This window comes from Aulostomus chinensis, chromosome 1 (genome assembly GCF_037954235.1).
Source record: "Aulostomus chinensis isolate RoL2024-O1b breed Wild chromosome 1, RoL_Achi_v1.0, whole genome shotgun sequence".
Taxonomy (NCBI): Eukaryota; Metazoa; Chordata; class Actinopteri; order Syngnathiformes; family Aulostomidae; genus Aulostomus; species Aulostomus chinensis.
The window spans coordinates 41,032,578-41,054,583 of NC_141320.1; the positions used below are offsets into that span (position 1 = coordinate 41,032,578).

A 22,006-nucleotide genomic window follows, 5' to 3' on the forward strand; every position below is an offset into this window, starting at 1 on the left:
ACTTTGAGGTTGTTCGAAACACTTACTACATTACTTTAAGCATCACTGAGTTAATTAGCAACTATCACTACATTACTGTTAGCATCATTTTGAGTTCATTAGCAATTTTTCCGACATCACTGTCGCAATATTTTGAGGTTCGTAGCAACTTTTACTACATTACTGTCAGCATCACTTTTAGGTTATTCAAAACTTTCACTCCATTACTGTTAGCATCATTTTGAGTTCATTAGCAATTCTTACTACATCACTGTCGCATCATTTTGAGATCATTAGCAATTCTTCCGACATCACTATCACATTATTTTGAGGTTCGTAGCAACTCTTTCTACTTTACTGTTGCATTATTTTGACGTTATTAGCAGCTCTTACTACATTACTGTCAGAATCATTTTGAGGTTATTAGCAGCTCTCACTAGATTACTGTCAGCATCATTTTGAGTTCATTAGCAATTCTTACTACATTACTGTTGCATTATTTTGAGGTTAGTAGCAACTCTTACTACATGACTGTCAGCATCACTTTGAGGTTGTTCGAAACACTACATTACTGTAAGCATCACTGAGTTTATTAGCAACTATCACTACATTACTGTTAGCATCATTTTGAGTTTATTAGCAATTCTTACGACATCACTGTATTATCAATTTGAGGTTAGTTTCAACTTTTCCAAAATTACCGTCAGCATCATTTTGAGTTCATTAGCAATTCTTCCGACATCACTGTCGCATTATTTTGAGATTATTAGCAATTCTTCCGACATCATTGTCGCATTATTTTGAAGTTCATAGAAACTCTTACTACATGACTGTCAGCATTACTTTGAGGTTATTCGAAACTTTCACAACATTACTTTTAGCATCATTTTGAGTTCATTAGCAATTCTAATGCGGCTCGAGGCCACGCTGGTTCACCGAGCGACAAGGTGAGCCTTGAAAACGGCATCGGCCGAGCTTCCCGGGCTTTGGATACCCTGGTGAATTCCCCAAATGTGGGAGTCTCAACTGCATAATTTCTGACAGTGGGGGACTGCGTCCGCGCTCTCCCCTGTGATCGTGTGAAAAAAGGAAAGAAAGAAAGAAAGGCCGACCACGGCGGCAACAACAACAACGGTGACCGCCTGTCCCGGCCAGTTGGCGGTCTCCTCTTGTGCTGGCCAGCCTGAGGAGACCGCGGAGGACGTAGCCTCGATGAGCTCCCAGTATCTCTCACACCTTCCAGCCCTAAATGAAGAGGGCAGGGTTTCTGCCACATTTAGTTGAGGGTCATGGTATCTGACAAGCCCTGGGCTCAGGACAATACATCCACGGCTCGTCTTCGCAGTAAGTGGAATGATACCAGAGAATTCATGCGTGGGAGGAGATCAACTTGGAAAACCCCGACTCCAGGATGAGTCGCTGGCTTGTGGCTTTGAACACCGCTTTGTTTTACTTTGAGTCGCCCCACGAGCATAGCAGGATGAAGGCACCGATTGCCTTTGCTTTGGATAGCAGTGGGGACAACCAGTGTGCCAGATGTAGTGTTTATGGCACTGCATTTTGTGTCGCCACCCAAAATGTTGCAGTTCCTGCCCACAGCCGCGGCCGCGATTGGCTGTACTGGGGGTGCTGGCTCTCACGTCGGGTGGCTGACAGGCATCGCTTCTCGGCCTTTTGGCTAAGATCAAGTGTAGTATCTGTTCTTATCAGTTTAATATCTGGTACGTTCCCTATCCGGGAACCATATATTAAATTGCTTTTTGGAACAGGGAGATGGAACGGGAGCTTGCTCCGTCCTTTCCACGCATCAACCTGGTATTGCAGTGTTTCCAGGAGTGGTGCGATGCACCGCATTTCTCGTCGGAAATAAAACAAGCCTCCGCCAGGCACTCGCTCACCTGCTCCACCCAAGGCCGGACCAGGGTTCTCCTCCTGCACTGCAGCCTTTCCTCAGCCTGCGGCCGCAATGGCCTTCCAGGAACAGTGCGGGCCCCTCCCCTTTTGTCAGGAGCAAATCCCGTGCTCTTCAGGCCAACTCTCGAGTGCTGCACATGAGGCCGGGGCTGGATTTCCGCCCCCGCTGCCGCTGGGCGTCAAGTTGTGGCTCCGTTTGCACTCCAGATAAGGATGGAGGTCCGCTGACGGCACTGCTCTCGGAGCCTTTCCCAAAAGGCTTTGGAATGCACTCTGAAAGACCTGAACCTTCAATGTGCCTGTTTTGCCCAGAGATGGGTTGTGAACTTGATGTTGAAATGTGAAACCCCAGCTTGCTGCCTTCAGTCTTTCGGAATTGGGCCGCTTGCGTTGACAGCTCTCATGGTCGCGACGCTCCATCCAAGGGTGAAAGCGGACGGAGATTGTTTTTTTTACTGCGGGGCACGATGCATGCGGTTAGAGGCCACGCTGGTGCCCCCAGCGAGAAGGTGAGCCTTGAAAACGGCATCGGTCGAGCTTCCCGGGCTTGGGATATCCGACATCCGGCATCGTTGTGAGAAACAAAGGGGGCTGCGCACGCGGCAGATTGGCACAAGGTAGGAAAGATCAGGCGCTGTGTCGGCCTCCCTGCCTGTCAGTCAGAAGGCTGTGTCCCTGGAGCTCATGTCTGTTCCTAAGCTCAGCGAGTCATACTTACCTGGCAGGGGAGATACCATGATCAGCAAGGTGGTTCTACCCGGGTGAGGCTCAGCCATTGCACTGGGGCTGTGCTGACCCTGGTGAATTCCCCAAATGTGGGAATCTCAACTGCATAATTTCTGACAGTGGGGGACTGCGTCCGCGCTCTCCCCTGTGATCGTGTGAAAAAAGGAAAGAAAGAAAGAAAGGCCGACCACGGCGGCAACAACAACAACGGTGACCGCCTGTCCCGGCCAGTTGGCGGTCTCCTCTTGTGCTGGCCAGCCTGAGGAGACCGCGGAGGACGTAGCCTCGATGAGCTCCCAGTGTCTCTCACACCTTCCAGCCCTAAATGAAGAGGGCAGGGTTTCTGCCACATTTAGTTGAGGGTCATGGTATCTGACAAGCCCTGGGCTCAGGACAATACATCCACGGCTCGTCTTCGCAGTAAGTGGAATGATACCAGAGAATTCATGCGTGGGAGGAGATCAACTTGGAAAACCCCGACTCCAGGATGAGTCGCTGGCTTGTGGCTTTGAACACCGCTTTGTTTTACTTTGAGTCGCCCCACTAGCATAGCAGGGTGAAGGCACCGATTGCCTTTGCTTTGGATAGCAGTGGGGACAACCAGTGTGCCAGATGTAGTGTTTATGGCACTGCATTTTGTGTCGCCACCCAAAATGTTGCAGTTCCTGCCCACAGCCGCGGCCGCGATTGGCTGTACCGGGGGTGCTGGCTCTCACGTCGGGTGGCTGACAGGCATCGCTTCTCGGCCTTTTGGCTAAGATCAAGTGTAGTATCTGTTCTTATCAGTTTAATATCTGGTACGTTCCCTATCCGGGAACCATATATTAAATTGCTTTTTGGAACAGGGAGATGGAACGGGAGCTTGCTCCGTCCTTTCCACACATCAACCTGGTATTGCAGTGTTTCCAGGAGTGGTGCAATGCCCCGCATTTCTCGTCGGAAATAAAACAAGCCTCCGCCAGGCACTCGCTCACCTGCTCCACCCAAAGCCGGACCAGGGTTCTCCTCCTGCACTGCAGCTTTTCCTCAGCCTGCGGCCGCAATGGCCTTCCAGGAACAGTGCGGGCCCCTCCCCTTTTGTCAGGAGCAAATCCCGTGCTCTTCAGGCCAACTCTCGAGTGCTGCACATGAGGCCGGGGCTGGATTTCCGCCCGCGCTGCCGCTGGGCGTCAAGTTGTGGCTCCGTTTGCACTCCAGATAAGGATGGAGGTCCGCTGACGGCACTGCTCTCGGAGCCTTTCCCAAAAGGCTTTGGAATGCACTCTGAAAGACCTGAACCTTCAATGTGCCTGTTTTGCCCAGAGATGGGTTGTGAACTTGATGTTGAAATGTGAAACCCCAGCTTGCTGCCTTCAGTCTTTCGGAATTGGGCCGCTTGCGTTGACAGCTCTCATGGTCGCGACGCTCCATCCAAGGGTGAAAGCGGACGGAGATTGTTTTTTTTACTGCGGGGCACGATGCGTGCGGTTAGAGGCCACGCTGGTGCCCCCAGCGAGAAGGTGAGCCTTGAAAACGGCATCGGTCGAGCTTCCCGGGCTTGGGATATCCGACATCCGGCATCGTTGTGAGAAACAAAGGGGGCTGCGCACGCGGCAGATTGGCACAAGGTAGGAAAGATCAAGCGCTGTGTCGGCCTCCCTGCCTGTCAGTCAGAAGGCTGTGTCCCTGGAGCTCATGTCTGTTCCTAAGCTCAGCGAGTCATACTTACCTGGCAGGGGAGATACCATGATCAGCAAGGTGGTTCTCCCCGGGTGAGGCTCAGCCATTGCACTGGGGCTGTGCTGACCCTGGTGAATTCCCCAAATGTGGGAATCTCAACTGCATAATTTCTGACAGTGGGGGACTGCCTCCGCGCGCTCCCCTGTGATCGTGTGAAAAAAGGAAAGAAAGAAAGAAAGGCCGACCACGGCGGCAACAACAACAACGGTGACCGCCTGTCCCGGCCAGTTGGCGGTCTCCTCTTGTGCTGGCCAGCCTGAGGAGACCGCAGAGGACGTAGCCTCGATGAGCTCCCAGTATCTCTCACACCTTCCAGCCCTAAATGAAGAGGGCAGGGTTTCTGCCACATTTAGTTGAGGGTCATGGTATCTGACAAGCCCTGGGCTCAGGACAATACATCCACGGCTCGTCTTCGCAGTAAGTGGAATGATACCAGAGAATTCATGCGTGGGAGGAGATCAACTTGGAAAACCCGGACTCTCAATTCTTACAACATCACTGTCGCATCATTTTGAGATCATTAGCAATTCTTCTTACATCACTGTCGCATTATTTTTAGTTTCATAGCAACTCTTACTACATTACTGTGTCATTATTTTAAGGTTTGTAGCAACTCTTAATAAATTACTGTCAGCATCACTTTGAGTTTATTAGCAACTATCACTACATTACTGTCAGCATCATTCTTGAATTCATTCGCAATTCTTACGACATCACTGTAGCATTATTTTGAGGTTATTAGCAACTCTTACTACATTACTCTCAGCATCATTTTTAGGTTACTCGCAACTCTAACCAGGTGACTGTCAGCATCACTTTGAGGTTATTCGAAACTTTCACTACATTATAGTTAGCATCATTTTGAGTTCCTTAGCAGTTCTTCCGACATCACTGTCGCATTATTTTGAGGTTCGTAGCAACTCTTACTACATTACTGTCACATTATTTTGAGGTTCGTAGCAACACTTACTACATTACTGTAAGCATCACTGAGTTTATTAGCAACTATCGCGACATTACTGTTGGCATTATTTTGAGTTCATTAGCAATTCTTACGACATCACTGTAGCATCATTTTGAGATCATTAGCAGCTCTTACTAGATTTCCGTCAGCATCAGTTTGAGTTCATTAGCAATTCTTCCGACATCGCTGTCGCATTATTTTGAGTTTTGTAGCAACTCTTACTATTTGACTGTCAGCATCACTTTGAGGCCATTCGAAACTTTCATTCCATTACAGTTAGCATCATTTTGAGATCTTTAGCAATTCTTCCAACATCACTGTCGCATTATTTTGAGGTTCGTAGCAACTCTTACTACATGACTGTCAGCATCACTTTGAGGTAGTTCGAAACACTTACTACATTACTGTTAGCATCATTTTGAGTTTATTATTAATTCTTATGACATCAGTGTAGCATCATTTTAACGTTAGTTTCAACTCTTCCTACATTACCGTCAGCATCATTTTTAGTTTTTTAGCATCTCTTACTACATCACTGTAGCATCATTTTGAGTTCATTAGCAACTCTTCCGACATCACTGTCGCATTATTTTGAGTTTCGTAGCAACTCTTACTACATGACTGTCAGCATCATTTTGAGGGAGTTCGAAACACTTACTACATTATTGTAAGTATCACTGAGTTTATTAGCAACTATCACTACATTACTGTTAGCATCATTTTGAGTTCATTAGCAATTCTTCTGAAATCACTGTCGCATTATTTTGAGGTTATTAGCAACTCTTAATACATTACTGTCCGCATCATTTTTAGGTTACTCGAAACTCTAACCACATGACTGTCAGCATCACTTTGAGGTTATTCGAAACTTTCACTACATTACTGTTAGCATCATTTTGAATTTATTAGCAGCTCTTACTAGATTACCGTCGCATCATTTTGAGATCATGAGCAATTCTTCCGACATCACAGTCGCATTATTTTGTGGTTTTTAGCAACTCTTACTACATTACTGTAAGCATCACTGAGTTTATTAGCAACTATCACTACATTCCTGTTTGCATCGTTTTGAGTTTATTAGCAATTCTTACGACATCACTGTCGCATCATTTTGAGATCATTCGCAATTCTTCTGAAATCACTGTCGCATTACTTTGAGGTTCGAAGCAACTCTTACTACATGACTGTCAGCATCACTTTGAGGTTAATCGAAACTCTAACCACATGACTGTCAGCATCACTTAGTTTATTAGCAACTATCACTACATTACTGTTAGCATCATTTTGAGTTCATTAGCAATGTGGGGCTTTGATTGGGAATTGTAAGAAAAATCACTGAATAAACAACACAAACACAGACTTTGTCTGAAATTCCACACCTGCACCCGACTCAGAATGAAAAACCAGTGTGGAATCAATTGTATCCACTGTCAATCCTGATTCTGGAGAAATTTCTTTGTGTGTTTTGATGGACGCGAGCCAAGCAGAAATTTCCCACAATGCAATAGGGCGGCGTTTGGTCAGTGTTGAGCAGGCGTCAGTCTGACAATGATGTCATATTATTGTGTCATCACCTGACCAGACCCAAAAGTAGGCTCAGGTATCAGTTTCTTCTCAATGCTAATGTCTGCTAGCTTAGTCTGCTACTTTGATGGCTCTGCCTGCTCAAAGGTCCAGACCCCTGGATGTGGTGGTTCCTACCTGAACGTAGATTCTGTCAGCTCATGTTGTTAAATCAACTCACCAGGAACACCAGTAGATTTCAATGGACTGACAATGAGTCTCATTGAATGGGTGTCTCGTCCAATGAGAAACAATCAGTCTCAGGTTGAAGCTCATCAATGAGGTCTTGTGGATCAGTGGCTTGCATGAATGAGTGAGTTGGAAGACTTCTTGGAAATTAAAGAGGATTTAATACAATTAAGAAAACCCTTAAGACAGAGTGATAATTCCAGCAGAGTAATTAAGGCCCATATTGAGTAGCAGGTATGAATTAGCCTGGATTTATCTGAGCTTCAAGTAGACGGCTAAGAGGCAGGTGGAAAGGTGTGTAGGATGAACGATAGTGACCTCCAACCAAATGAAGAAGACTGAGTGGAGGCTGACCAGCTCTACGGAGTCAGGCGGAGTGTGGCAGCGAGACAGGAGTCCAGGCCTGAATCGGTGAAAACCAACCTAACCGGCTTACGTTCTCAGCTGGATTCTCCCATCGATGTACGACGCCTCTCCAACGAACTGGTGGGAGGACGGCCTCCAAAGCCTCCACCTCGTCGACCGTGGCTCCCGCTGAGATTCGCTCGATGAAGAAGGGAAGCGCGTTGATTGGCTACCCTCTGGTCTCAGGCTGCTGGCTGCCTGGACTAAGCTGCTCTTCTCCAACACAAAGGTGGCTTCTCTCTCTTCAAGGCTCACAGGAGGTCAAGAGTGTAGCGACCGTGAGCCGAGATCGATGATGAATTACAAAAATAGAAAATCAAAAAATAAATTAGAGGAATAGAAAAGAAAAGGGGGGGGCGGACCAGCTGCTCTAGGAGCTCACACACAAAGGGCAGAAACAAGAAGCACTGAAGAGAGCGCCAGCAGTGGATGGTGCCACCACTGTTACAGTAAACTGGTCCGCCTCAGAGCAGTTACCTTTGACCTGTGAGGGGTTGTTGGCCAATCAGCACACTTTGCTGTCTTCAGTCCTTCTCAGATATCAACAAATGAAGCTGGTTGAACAGACAGCAATCATCATCACTCAGAGACATCACCTGGAGAGGAAGACTGCTCCGAGTTCTGACAATGACAGTGAAGAGGCAAGGAGAGCTGGACAACCACAGACAGTGAAACATTCGGAACATCATGTTGATACACGTGTGTGTGTGTGTGTGTGTGTGTGTGTGTGTGTGTGTGTGTGTGTCAGAATCGGAATCAGAATCTTTTATTTTCGTTGTGGGGGGGGGGGTACAGTGACAATAGTTAGAGCGCTCTTCCAGAGCCACCGTGCACCACAGAATGCAGATACAAAGAAAAGATAAAAGCAAGATAAAAGACACTGTTAGAACAGAAAGATCCATCAACCCACCAACCAGAGGTGTGTCTGGTACAGATGTGGAATTATTGGCTCACACAATGTTGAGGCAACTGGAAGAAGACAAACAAAAAAGGCTGGTGTGATCCAGACATCCATCAAAAATGGTCCTGGAGAACTGTTCAATGTGTCAGGACTTCTGTCCATTGTCTTCTGCTGATCCTGTTCAGGGTCATGAGGGGGTGGAGCCTATCCCAGCAGCTTTTGGGCGACAGGCCGTGTTCACCCTGGACAGGTCACCAGTCCATCACAGGGCCAACACATCCACAGACAAACATTCCAAGCCAGACTCAGGAGGATCTCTCCACCCTACAGATGTAAAGGAACCATCAAAGATGGCAGTTGGAGTTCTGTGGATCTGTGCTGGATTCCTCGTCCTCACGGACCAGAAGTCTGTCTGAAATACGGCACTGATTGATGATCTTTTCATGAATCTGGAAAAGCTTCTAAAATGAAAGGAAAACAATCCTATCTTCTTCATGTCTCAAGCCAAATCAAACCAAGAGTTCTTTTATCATATTTTTTTAACCGGACGTCTGCTTTGACTGGTTGGTTGTTGAAAGAGAGCAGGACAGGACAGACAGCAGAAGACAAATATAGAGAAGGAAAGACAAAAGAAAGAGAGAAAGGAGGGAGGGAATGACAAAAAGATGTGAACAAGATGAGGGTGCAAGACAAGCAGAGAGAAAGACAGAGGGACAGGGGGATGGAAGACAGACACACAACCAACAACAGCAGCAGCAATAATAGTAAACTAGCTGCCAATGATAACGTCTCCTGGTCGCTGAAGCAATCAACTTCATAATAGGAGGATTGAAGAGCCAGGAAATAAAATATTAGCACAATACTGATGTGAATGTTCGTGCAATACTGAGAACACTGATATGAAGACGACTAGTAGGGGCGGCACGGTGGTGCAAGAAGACAAACAAAAAAGGCTGGTGTGATCCAGACATCCGTCAAAAATGGTCCTGGAGAACTGTTCAATGTGTCAGGACTTCAGAAGCTCCAATCCTCTCTAAGGTCCAGTGAGAGTGGAAGAGATTATAAATGAGAGAAGCAGGGCCCTCACTCAGAACTGAACCAGCTCAGTTGGGAGAGCCTTACACTGAAGATCTAAAGGTCCCTGGTCCGATCCCAGGTTTCAGCAGAGGAGCAGCATTGACTTTACTTTCCAGTGGAGGAACTGCAGACATGAAGGAAACTAACATCTTGTCCTGTGCATTCTTGTGACATTCAGGACATTTTTGGAGCCTCTTGTTGGATTTTGCCACAGAGAATCAGAGCCAATCAAAAGCCTGGTGGACTTCAACATGGAGGACTGAACAAGTCAAGAAAGCATCAGTTTGACCTTCACAGGTGTTTCTGTTCCTGTCTCAATGCTGTAGAAAGAGCCTGAGGAGCTCAGACGGTAGAGCATCAGACTTTTAATCTGAGGGTCCAGGGTTCAAGTCCCTGTTCAGGTGCTGTGGAGGTTCCAGTGTTTGACAACATGGTACTGGATGAAGCTTAGTGTTGAACAAACTGTCATCATCAAAAGTAGAAGTGTTCTTGTCTCGCCACTGTGAGACAGTTGCTAGAAAAGTGACCAATAATAATTTCATGTGGCATGCAATTAACAAAACACCTACATTGATGGTGGAGGGGGGGTGGAGCCTATCCCAGCATCTACGGGCCAGAGGCGGGGTTCACCCTGGACAGGTCACCAGTCCATCACAGGGTCAACATACAGAGACGAACAACCATTCACATTCACATTCATACCTACGGTCAATTTAGAGTGTCCAATCAGCCTCGTCCCCAATTACATGTCTTTGGACAGTGGGAAGGAGCCGGAGTACCAGAGAGAACCCACGCATTCATGGGGAGAACATGCAGGCTCTACACAGAAAGATTCCCCACCCGAGCCTGGACTCAAACCCAGAACCTTCTTGCTGTGAGGCCACAGTGCTCACCACTGCACCATCATGCTGCCAAGCTCTCTTCTACTTTCCTCAATTGTGTTTCTTTCATGTCCTCCTGAGATCAAAGACAGAATTCTAGCTACTGTCAAAGCCCTGATGACATCATCAGGAATTCTGACTTTGATCTGGAGACTCTTGCTTTAAACTGAATTTGATCTGACTAATGTTTTAGTTTAGGTTGCATGATACCGACCACCTCATTTCTCCTGATGGACTGGTGACCTGTCCAGGGTGAACCCTGCCTCTTGAACAATGTCACCTGGGATCGCCCCCCCCCCCCCCCCATGACCCTTAAAGGATAAGAACAGAAAGTGGATGGAGGGATGGACTCAACACTGAAATCAGCTGATCTGATCCACATTCTAATGTTTCCTGTCCCTCTTTAGGAGTCAATGAGAATAGTAGTGTATATAATAATGTGTACACAACCTTGTAGTATCTTTCCAAAGATTTTAGTATTTCTTCTTGTTTCTACTTGTAGTTTTAGTGTCTGGATCTGGACCCCCCATGACCCCATACCCCCTTCCCTCATGTGACTCTTTCATGCGGGCCTCTCAAAACAAAAACATGGCCGCCGCTCCTGTCATTTTCGGAGGAAAGTGCCTTCTTCCAAGATAATTTTGATTTAATAAAGCATTCTGATGACATTTCTAGCGAGAAATATGCATTTTGTTTTCATAATCTTTGCTCAGTTCTTGTGTATAATCTTTGGTTTGTTTGTTTGTTTGTTTTGTCTTCTGTGAGAAAATCCGGTAGTTATCGCTCACTCCGAGGAAAAAAAACAAATATTTTTAATACTTCATCTTTTGATTAATAAGACAATCTACAAATTCATTTAATTTCTGGATGTTTATTCTACCTACAAAGTCCATTTGTCACCATTATAGATCGACCAATCAGCATTAAGAATATAAACAATGACTCAAACTAATGGCGGTCTGCTGACGTCACATCCGTCACAGAGGCTCACTCCTGCACTCAGAGGTGGCCTTTTAGTTCCATCACTTCACGCTGTATTTACAGATTTATGATTGAGGGGAACAAACCACTCTGATGTCTGGGTTCATCAAGGATATCATTAAAGAAATCCTAACTATCTGACCAGTTAAATTGATCCTAACTGTTCTTCAGATGTTGTGCTGGTAATGTCATGTAGTTTCTTTTCCAATGTAACTTTGTCGTTCTGATGTGTGTATTTTTACTGCTCCAACAAAGCTGTTCCTCTTCTGGGTAAATCAATCATTCAGGCAATCAATAACTGAGTGTCTCTGATGCTGTACTGTAGTATTGCAGTACAACAACACTCTGATCCTTCCTTTTCAAATGTTTTTATTGTGTTTCTCTCATCAGGTGTTCAAAATGATGACAATAAAAATCAATAATTGATATTCAGCTTTGTTTCAACAATAATAACTGATCAGAAATGAGGCCTGATGGCTGCAATAGCAGCTTTGTGCTGTTCAGTGACTCCTGCTATAAAAAGGAGTCAAGGCGGTCTTAAAGATGTGAAAATGTTCCAAAGATCCTTCTTCATGTTGGTCCTGAACAAGACTGGTGTCAGGCCTTTTTTCAAAGGAGCTCCAAAAGGCTCACTTAACCCTTTGAGGCCTGGCTGAGACACGAGGCCTGTTGACCTTTGACCCTGTTGCTCTTTTGCTCTCATTGGCCTCTCCAGTGGATACAGACCTGAAACTTGAACTGTGAGGCCTCTCAAATGTATGGAATCATGATCTGTTTTTGGCAGCAGAATGTCATTAAATACTTTCAACACAGATTAGTGGTGACGACTGAGTCCACAATGTCCTGCTACCTTTGCGGCCGTCTCGTCTGGCTTTGATCCCTCATGGAACCTCTGAGCTTCAGGGCTCCTCTGTCTCTACTGCTGCTGCAGGAGTCAGAGGGTCTCTCACCTGAAATTCAGATGCCAGACAAGAAGACACTTGGAGCTGACAGAAGTCATCACTGTAGGTGGAGACATTCACAGGCTAACAAGGTGACCTCGTGGTAAGACAGGTTCTCCAATGGCACAGAACTTCAAACTGAGATCACAGCACAGTCGTTCTGAGGCGTCAGCAACTGGCATGAGCCATTCCAAAGATTTGCAGTGGGCCACACTGGAAATATGGCTTTAAAACATGGAACAGCTCACACAGCGTACAGTTAGAAGTGTAAAAGTCAAAGTTGAGCTGATGCCAGGTGTTGCCACAGTGTCATAGAAACACCTTGAGTCAGAACCACGTGGAAGGACCCCACTCAGGTCAGACCTGAAACGTACGAGTGTGTGAAGTTACCCTCCCCCGTTTGTGAGCCTTGATGAAATGAACCCACAATGACATGACTGGAAACGTGTGTGTGTGTGCGTGTGTGTGCGTGTGTGTGTAACCATGTTAAACTCTTTTAAATAAATGTTTCAACCTGCTATTATTTGGATGCTGTATGATTCCTGCAACCCCAGACTAACTCAGGTGTTCGTACTGCAACCTAAAGTATGGTGATGAGGAGAATGATGAACAATCCACAAGGGGATCAGAAAATAAGAAATGGATTCAGGAACAACAAACCCATCTCTGAACATGTGATTGAAACGTGAGTGGGACTGGCAGAACCTGGCTTTACCTCAAAGTGTCTCATCCAGAGATCTGTGACAGGCGTCTGCTGTGGAGGGTCAATCTGTCCGTCCACATTCAGATCATCGATGCAGCGACTCTGCTAGGATCAAACTACTCAGGATGAAACAGACCTATGTTGACATCAAGTAGCAACTCAGCAGCTGATCAACAGAGTCCTCAGCACCAGTAGAGCCTGGTCCTGGTCCCTGGGGGGCTCCAACCACCAGCCTCTCTGTTAACAGCCGAGCGCCACAGAGACTCTGAGTCACCTGCTGTTCATGAAGAGTTTTCAGGCTGCATTCAGTGTGTGAGGTCCACACTGCACATTTGAGGGACCATGAAGGACAGAGGAGAGTCTGACTGTCATGGAGAAAGCCTTCAGCACTAGAACTGAAACAGCCCCACCATCTTAACCCCCCAGACCAAACATCATCGTCCAGCCTCCAACCAGAGGTCCCTCAGTTATCATGGAGCCACAGGTGGAGTCTGGATTCTTTTCTAGAATGAGACGGCAGTGACAGTCCTGCCAAGTGACATCACTGACATGAATGGATGACTTCAGTCACGTGACTGGATGACTTCAGTCACGTGACTGGATGACTTCAGTCACGTGACAGGATGACTTCAGTCACGTGACTGGATGACTTCAGTCACGTGACTGGATGACTTCAGTGCCAAACAGTGCACACTGGTGCCTACCAGTCAAAACCACCTCAGACTGTATCATTCTATATGCTTGGCTGTAGTGTGTGTGTGTGTGTGTGTGTGTGTGTGTGTGTGTGTGTTTTTTTAAAAAGGCAAAAAAGTCTTTTTTTCAGCAACAGAACTTTAATACAAACACAAAATGAAAAGCAGAACAAGCCAGAACCCAAAATATGGATTTACAGAGGAAGCGTGCTGGGCCCAGAACGCAGAGGTGGATGGATCAAAACCATCCTCTGCTAAAAGAAGGGAACAAAATAAACCTGGTTGTTTTGAAATGTGAATCTGATAAAGAGGGTGGAAATGGTGAGGGAGTCAGTTGTTCCTTTTGTTTTATGACAGAGACCTCATTGTTAACTAAATCATTTTAATTCTTTACTTGAAGATTCACGCTGTTTCGCTCAAAATGTTTGACAACTTCCTCCATGCTGGTGCCCCATCACACACAACAGGTGCACTTGTCCTCTTTTCTCCTCTGACCCTCAAACATTCACAGTCTTCCAGTGAACGTCCAATTGTCCTCTGAAATAAGAGATGAATCTTTCCCTGCTGAGACTCCTGATCTCTGACTGTCACTAGCATGTGCTAGCAGAATACAGCACTCCTTCTTCATGATCTGTCTTTGTCTCTGACCAGCTCTCCTGCTCTCTTTCCTCCTACCAGTCAAAGCAGACATCTTCACCTACTGATCTTGGATCTGCTGCCCGTTCCTGCCTGGTAAAAGAAGGAACCAGCACCTGGTTCTCCAGGCTGAATGAACTCCAGGACGTTGGCCAGCCGTGTCAGTTGGAACATTATTTGTCCAAATAGAGAAAAAATAAGTCTGATAGTTGATGAGATAATGCTAAAGCGGCAGTGATGTAATGAGAGTTGCTACTTCCCCAAGAAATGATGCTACAGTGATGTAGTGAGAGTTGCTACGAACCGCAAAATGATGCTACAGTGATATAATGAGGGTTGCTATTTACCTAAGAAATGATGCTACAGTGATGTGGTGAGAGTTGCTCCGAATCTCAAAATGATGCTAAAGTAATGTCGTGAGAGTTGCGACTATCCTCAAAATGATGCAACAGTGATGTAGTGAGAGTTGCGACTATCCTCAAAATGATGCAACAGTGATGTAGTGAGAGTTGCTATGATCCTCAAAATGATGCTAAAGTGATGTAATGAGAGTTGCGACAAACCTAAGAAGTGATGCTACAGTGATGTGGTGAGAGTTGATAGTAATTTCAAAATAGTGCTAAAGCGGTGTAATGAGAGTTGCTACTTCCCGAAGAAATGATGCTACAGTGATGTGGTGAGAGTTGCTACGAACCTAAAAATGATGCTCCAGTGATGTAATGAGAGTTGCTACAAATGTCCAAATGATGTTACAGTGATGTAATGAGAGTTGCTACAAACCTAAGAAATGATGCGACAGTGATGTGGTGAGAGTTGATAGTAATTTCAAAATCATGCTAAAGTGATGTAATGAGAGTTGCTACTTACCTAAGAAATGATGCTAGAGTGATGTGGTGAGAGTTGCTACGAACCTCAAAATGATGCTACAGTGATGTAATGAGAGTTGCTACGAATCTCAAAATGATGCTACAGTAATGTCGCGAGAGTTGCAACTATGCTCAAAATGATGCGACAGTAATGTAGTGAGAGTTGCTACGATCCTCAAAATGATGCGACAGTGATGTAATGAGAGTTGCTACAAATGTCCAAATGATGCTAGAGTGATGTAATGAGAGTTGCTTCAAACCTAAGAAATCTTGCTACAGTGATGTGGTGAGAGTTGATACCAATTTCAATATAACGCTAAAGTGGTGTAGTGAGAGTTGCTACGAACCGCAAAATGATGCTACAGTGATGTAATGACAGTTGCTAGGAATCTCAAAATGATGCTACAGTAATGTCGTGAGAGTTGCGACTATCCACAAAATGATGCGACAGTGATGTAATGAGAGTTGCTACAAATGTCCAAATGATGCTAGAGTTATGTAATGAGAGTTTCTACAAACCGAAGAAATGATGCTACAGTGATGTAATGAGAGTTGCTACAAATGTCCAAATGATGCTTGAGTGATGTAATGAGAGTTGCTACAAACCGAAGAAATTATGCTACAGTGATGTAGTGAGAGTTGCTAGGAATCTCAAAATGATGCTACAGTAATGTCGTGAGAGTTGCTACTATTCTCAAAATGATGCTACATTGATGTGATAATTGCGATGAAGCTCATAATGAAACTACAGTGATGTATTGAGAGTTGCTTAAAACCTCAAAATGATGCTACAGTCATTTCCTGAGAGGTGCTACTAACCTCAAAATGATGTTGAAAGTGATGTAGTGAGAGTTGCTAAAAACCTCAAAATGATGCTAAAGTAATGTAGTGCCAGTTGCTACGAACCTCAAAATGATGCTAAAGTGATGTGGTGAGAGTTGCTACTAACCTCAGAAATTATGCTACAGTGATGTAATGAGAGTTGCTACTAATCTCAAAAAGATGCTACAGTGATGTTATGAGAGTTGTTACTTACCTAAGAAATGATGCTACAGTGATGTGGTGACAGTTACTACGAACCTCAAAATGATGTTACAGTGATGTAATGAGAGTTGCTACTAACCTAAGAAATGATGCTACAGTGATGTAGTGAGAGTTGCTACGAATCTCAAAATGATGCGACAGTAATGTCGTGAGATTTGCGACTATCCTCAAAATGATGCGACAGTGATGTAATGAGAGTTGCTACTTACCTAAGAAATGATGCTACAGTGATGTGGTGAGAGTTGCTACTTACCTAAGAAATGATGCTACAGTGATGTGGTGAGAGTTGCTACAAATGTCCAAATGATGCTACAGTGATGTAATGAGAGTTGCTACAAACCTAAGAAATGATGCTACAGTGATGTGGTGAGAGTTGATCGTAATTTCAAAATGATGCTAAAGTGATGTAATGAGAGTTCCTACTTCCCTAAGATATGATGCTAGAGTGATGTGGTGAGAGTTGCTACGATCCTCAAAATGATGCTACAGTGATGTAATGAGAGTTGCTACTAATCTCAAAATGATGCTACAGTAATGTCGCGAGAGTTGCGACTATCCTCAAAATGATGCGACAGTGATGTAGTGAGAGGTGCTACGATCCTCAAAATGATGCGACAGTGATGTGGTGAGAGTTGCTACCATCCTTAAAATGGGGTGGCAGTGATGTAGTGAGAGTTGCTACGATCCTCAAAATGATGCGACAGTGATGTGGTGAGAGTTGCTACGATCCTAAAAATGATGCGACAGTGATGTAGTGAGAGTTGCTCCGATCCTCAAAATGACGCTAAAGTGATGCAATGAGAGTTGCTACAAACCTAAGAAGTGATGCTACAGTGATGTGGTGAGAGTTGATAGTAATTTCAAAATAATGCTAAAGTGGTGTAATGAGAGTTGCTACTTCCCTAAGAAATGATGCTACAAGGATGTAATGAGAGTTGCTACGAACCTCAAAATGATGCTACAGTGATGTAATGAGAGTTGCTACAAATCTCAAAATGATGCTACAGTAATGTCGCGAGAGTTGCGACTGTCCTCAAAATGATGCGACAGTGATGTAGTGAGAGTTGCTACGATCCTCAAAATGATGCGACAGTGATGTGGTGAGAGTTGCTTCGATCCTTAAAATGAGGTGGCAGTGATGCAGTGAGAGTTGCTACGATCCTCAAAATGATGCGACAGTGATGTGGTGAGAATTGCTACGATCCTAAAAATGATGCGACAGTGATGTAGTGAGAGTTGCTCCGATCCTCAAAATGACGCTAAAGTGATGCAAAGAGAGTTGCTACAAACCTAAGAAGTGATGCTACAGTGATGTGGTGAGAGTTGATAGTAATTTCAAAATAATGCTAACGTGGTGTAATGAGAGTTGCTACTTCCCGAAGAAATGATGCTACAGTGATGTAGTGAGAGTTGCTACGAACTGCAAAATGATGCTACAGTGATATAATGAGGGTTGCTATTTACCTAAGAAATGATGCTACAGTGATGTGGTGAGAGTTGCGACTATCCTCAAAATGATGCAACAGTGATGTAGTGAGAGTTGCTACGATCCTCAAAATGATCCTACAGTGATGTCATGAGAGTTGCTACGAATCTCAAAATGATGCTAAAGTAATGTCGTGAGAGTTGCGACTATCCTCAAAATGATGCAACAGTGATGTAGTGAGAGTTGCGACTATCCTCAACATGATGCTGAAGTGATGTAATGAGAGTTGCTACAAACCTAAGAAGTGATGCTACAGTGATGTGGTGAGAGTTGATAGTAATTTCAAAATAATGCTAAAGCGGTGTAATGAGAGTTGCTACTTCCCGAAGAAATGATGCTACAGTGATGTGGTGAGAGTTGCTACGAACCTCAAAATGATGCGACAGTGATGTAATGAGAGTTGCTACAAACCTAAGAAATGATGCTACAGTGATGTGTTGAGAGTTGATAGTAATTTCAAAATCATGCTAAAGTGATATAATGAGAGTTGCTACTTACCTAAGAAATGATGCTAGAGTGATGTGGTGAGAGTTGCTACGAACCTCAAAATGAAGCTACAGTGATGTAATGAGAGTTGCTACGAATCTCAAAATGATGCTACAGTGATGTGGTGAGTGTTGCTACGATCCTCAAAATGATGCGACAGTGATGTGGTGAGAGGTGCTACGATCCTTAAAATGAGGTGGCAGTGATGTCGTGAGAGTTGAAACGAACCTCAAAATGATGCTGACAATGATGTGGTGAGAGTTGATAGTAATTTCAAAATCACGCTAAAGTGATGTAATGAGAGTTGCTACTTTCCTACGAATTGATGCTACAGTGATGTGGTGAGAGTTGCGACGAACCTCAAAATCATGCTGCAGTGATGTAGTGAGAGTTGCTACGAATCTCAAAATGATGCTACAGTTATGTCGTGAGAGTTGCGACTATCCTCAAAATGATGCGACAGTGATGTAGTGAGAGTTGCTCCGAACCTCAAAATGATGCTAAAGTGATGTAATGAGAGTTGCTACAAACCTAAGAAGGTATGCTACAGTGATGTGGTGAGAGTTGACAGTAATTTCAAAATAATGCTGAAGCGGTGTAATGAGAGTATCTACTTCCCTAAGAAATGATGCTACAGTGATGTAGTGAGAGTTGCTAAGAACCGCAAAATGATGCTACAGTGATATAATGAGGGTTGCTATTTACCTAACAAATGATGCTACAGTGATGTGGTGAGAGTTGCTACGAACCTAAAAATGATGCTCCAGTGATGTAATCAGGGTTGCGATTTACCTAACAAATGATGCTACAGTGATGTGGTGAGAGTTGCTACGAACCTCAAAATGATGCTACAGTGATGTAATGAGAGTTGCTACGAATCTCAAAATGATGCTAAAGTGATGTCGCGAGAGTTGCGACTATCCTCAAAATGATGCGACAGTGATGTAGGGAGAGTTGCTACAAACCTAAGAAGTGATGCTACAGTGATGTGGTGAGAGTTGATAGTAATTTCAAAATAATGCTAAAGTGGTGTCATGAGAGTTGCTACTTCCCTAAGAAATGATGCTACAATGATGTCGCGAGAGTTGCGACTATCCTCGAAATGATGCGACAGTGATGTAGTGAGAGTTGCTACGGTCCTCAAAATGATGCTACAGTGATGTGGTGAGAGTTGCTACGAATCTCAAAATGATGCTTCAGTAATATCGCGAGAGTTGCGACTATCCTCAAAATGATGCGACAGTTATGTAGTGAGAGGTAATACTTACCTAAGATATGATGCTAGAGTGATGTGGTGAGAGTTGCTACGAACCTCAAAATGATGCTACAGTGATGTAATGAGAGTTGCTACTAATCTCAAAATGATGCTACAGTAATGTCGCGAGAGTTGCGACTGTCCTCAAAATGATGCGACAGTGATGTAGTGAGAGTTGCTACGATCCTCAAAATGATGCGACAGTGATGTGGTGAGAGTTGCTACGATCCTTAAAATGAGGTGGCAGTGATATAGTGAGAGTTGCTACGATCCTCAAAATGATGCGACAGTGATGTGGTGAGAGTTGCTACGATCCTAAAAATGATGCGACAGTGATGTAGTGAGAGTTGCTCCGATCCTCAAAATGACGCTAAAGTGATGCAATGAGAGTTGCTACAAACCTAAGAAGTGATGCTACAGTGATGTGGTGAGAGTTGATAGTAATTTAAAAATAATGCTAAAGTGGTGTAATGAGAGTTGCTACTTCCCTAAGAAATGATGCTACAGTGATGTAGTGAGAGTTGCTACGAACCGCAAAATGATGCTACAGTGATATAATGAGGGTTGCTATTTACCTAAGAAATGATGCTACAGTGATGTGGTGAGAGTTGCTACGAACCTCAAAATGATGCTTCAGTGATGTAATGAGGGTTGCTATTTACCTAAGAAATGATGCTACAGTGATGTAATGAGAGTTGCTACGAACCTCAAAATGATGCTCCAGTGATGTCATGAGAGTTGCTACGAATCTCAAAATGATGCTAAAGTAATGTCGTGAGAGTTGCGACTATCCTCAAAATGATGCAACAGTGATGTAGTGAGAGTTGCGACTATCCTCAAAATGATGCAACAGTGATGTAGTGAGAGTTGCTACGATCCTCAAAATGATCCTAAAGTGATGTAATGAGAGTTGCTCCTTCCCTAAGAAATGATGCTACAGTGATGTGGTGAGAGTTGCTACGAACCTCAAAATGATGCTACAGTGATGTAATGAGGGTTGCTATTTACCAAAGAAATGATGCTACAGTGATGTGGTGAGACTTGCGACTTACCTAAGAAATGATGCTACAGTGATGTGGTGAGAGTTGCTACGAACCTCAAAAAGATGCTCCAGTGATGTAATGAGAGTTGCTACAAACCTAAGAAATGATGCTACAGTGATGTGTTGAGAGTTGATAGTAATTTCAAAATCATGCTAAAGTGATATAATGAGAGTTGCTACTTACCTAAGAAATGATGCTAGAGTGACGTGGTGAGAGTTGCTACGATCCTTAAAATGAGGTGGGAGTGATGTAGTGAGAGTTGATACTAATCTCAAAATGATGCTGACAGTGATGTGGTGAGAGTTGATAGTAATTTCAAAATCACGCTAAAGTGATGTAATGAGAGTTGCTACAAACCTAAGAAATGATGCTACAGTGATGTGGTGAGAGTTGCTACAACTTCAAAATGATGCTACAGTGATGTAATGAGGGTTGCTACGATCCTCAAAATGATGCGACAATGATGTGGTGAGAGTTGATAGTAATTTCAATATCACGCTAAAGTGATGTAATGAGAGTTGCTACTTTCCTAAGAAATGATGCAACAGTGATGTGGTGAGAGTTGCGACGAACCTCAAAAATATGCTACAGTGATGTAGTGAGAGTTGCTACGAATCTCAAAATGATGCTACAGTAATGTAGTGAGAGTTGCTACGATCCTCAAAATGATGCTAAGGTGATGTAATGAGAGTTGCTACGAATCTCAAAATGATGCTACAGTAATGTAGTGAGAGTTGCTACGATCCTCAAAATGATGCTAAAGTGATGTAATGAGAGTTGCTACAAACCTAAGAAGTGATGCTACAGTGATGTGGTGAGAGTTGATAGTAATTTCAAAATAATGCTAAAGCGGTGTAATGAGAGTTGCTACTTCCCGAAGAAATGATGCTACAATGATGTAATGAGAGTTGCTACTAACCTAAGAAATGATGCTACAGTGATGTAGTGAGAGTTGCTACGAATCTCAAAATGATGCTACAGTAATGTCGTGAGAGTTGCTACTTACCTCAAAATGATGCTGACAGTGATGTGGTGAGAGCTGCTATGAATCTCAAAATGATGCTACAATAATGTCGTGAGAGTTGCGACTATCCTCAAAATGATGCTACAGTGATTTAGTGAGAGTTGCTACGATCCTCAAAATGATGCGACAGTGATGTAATGAGAGTTGCTACGAATCTCAAAATGATGCTAAAGTAATGTCGCGAGAGTTGCGACTATCCTCAAAATGATGAAACAGTGATGTAGTGAGAGTTGCTACGATCCTCAAAATGATGCTAAAGTGATGTAATGAGACTTGCTACAAACCTAAGAAGTGATGCTACAGTGATGTGGTGAGAGTTGATAGTAATTTCAAAATAATGCTGAAGCGGTGTAATGAGAATTGCTACAAACCGCAAAATGATGCTACAGTGATGTAATGAGGGTTGCTGTTTACCTAAGAAATGATGCTACAGTGATGTGGTGAGAGTTGCTACGAACCTCAAAATGATGCTACAGTGATGTAATGAGGGTTGCTATTTACCTAAGAAATGATGCTACAGTGATGTGGTGA

General features: G+C 44.1%; 4 non-coding genes across 4 annotated transcripts; all 4 read left to right on the forward strand.

Annotated features, from left to right (window-relative positions):
- The first annotated feature begins 1,637 nt into the window (after nucleotides 1-1,637).
- LOC147271656 (U2 spliceosomal RNA) lies at nucleotides 1,638-1,828 on the forward strand. The gene has a single exon (XR_015117288.1). It is a non-coding gene; the product is annotated as a U2 spliceosomal RNA (small nuclear RNA).
- Nucleotides 1,829-2,603: 775 nt separating this feature from the next.
- On the forward strand, nucleotides 2,604-2,767 carry LOC147271657 (U1 spliceosomal RNA). Its single transcript, XR_015116951.1, has one exon. It is a non-coding gene; the product is annotated as a U1 spliceosomal RNA (small nuclear RNA).
- Nucleotides 2,768-3,353: 586 nt separating this feature from the next.
- LOC147271658 (U2 spliceosomal RNA) lies at nucleotides 3,354-3,544 on the forward strand. The gene has a single exon (XR_015117382.1). It is a non-coding gene; the product is annotated as a U2 spliceosomal RNA (small nuclear RNA).
- Nucleotides 3,545-4,319: 775 nt separating this feature from the next.
- Nucleotides 4,320-4,483, forward strand: LOC147271659 (U1 spliceosomal RNA). Its single transcript, XR_015116967.1, has one exon. It is a non-coding gene; the product is annotated as a U1 spliceosomal RNA (small nuclear RNA).
- The last annotated feature ends 17,523 nt before the right edge of the window (nucleotides 4,484-22,006 follow it).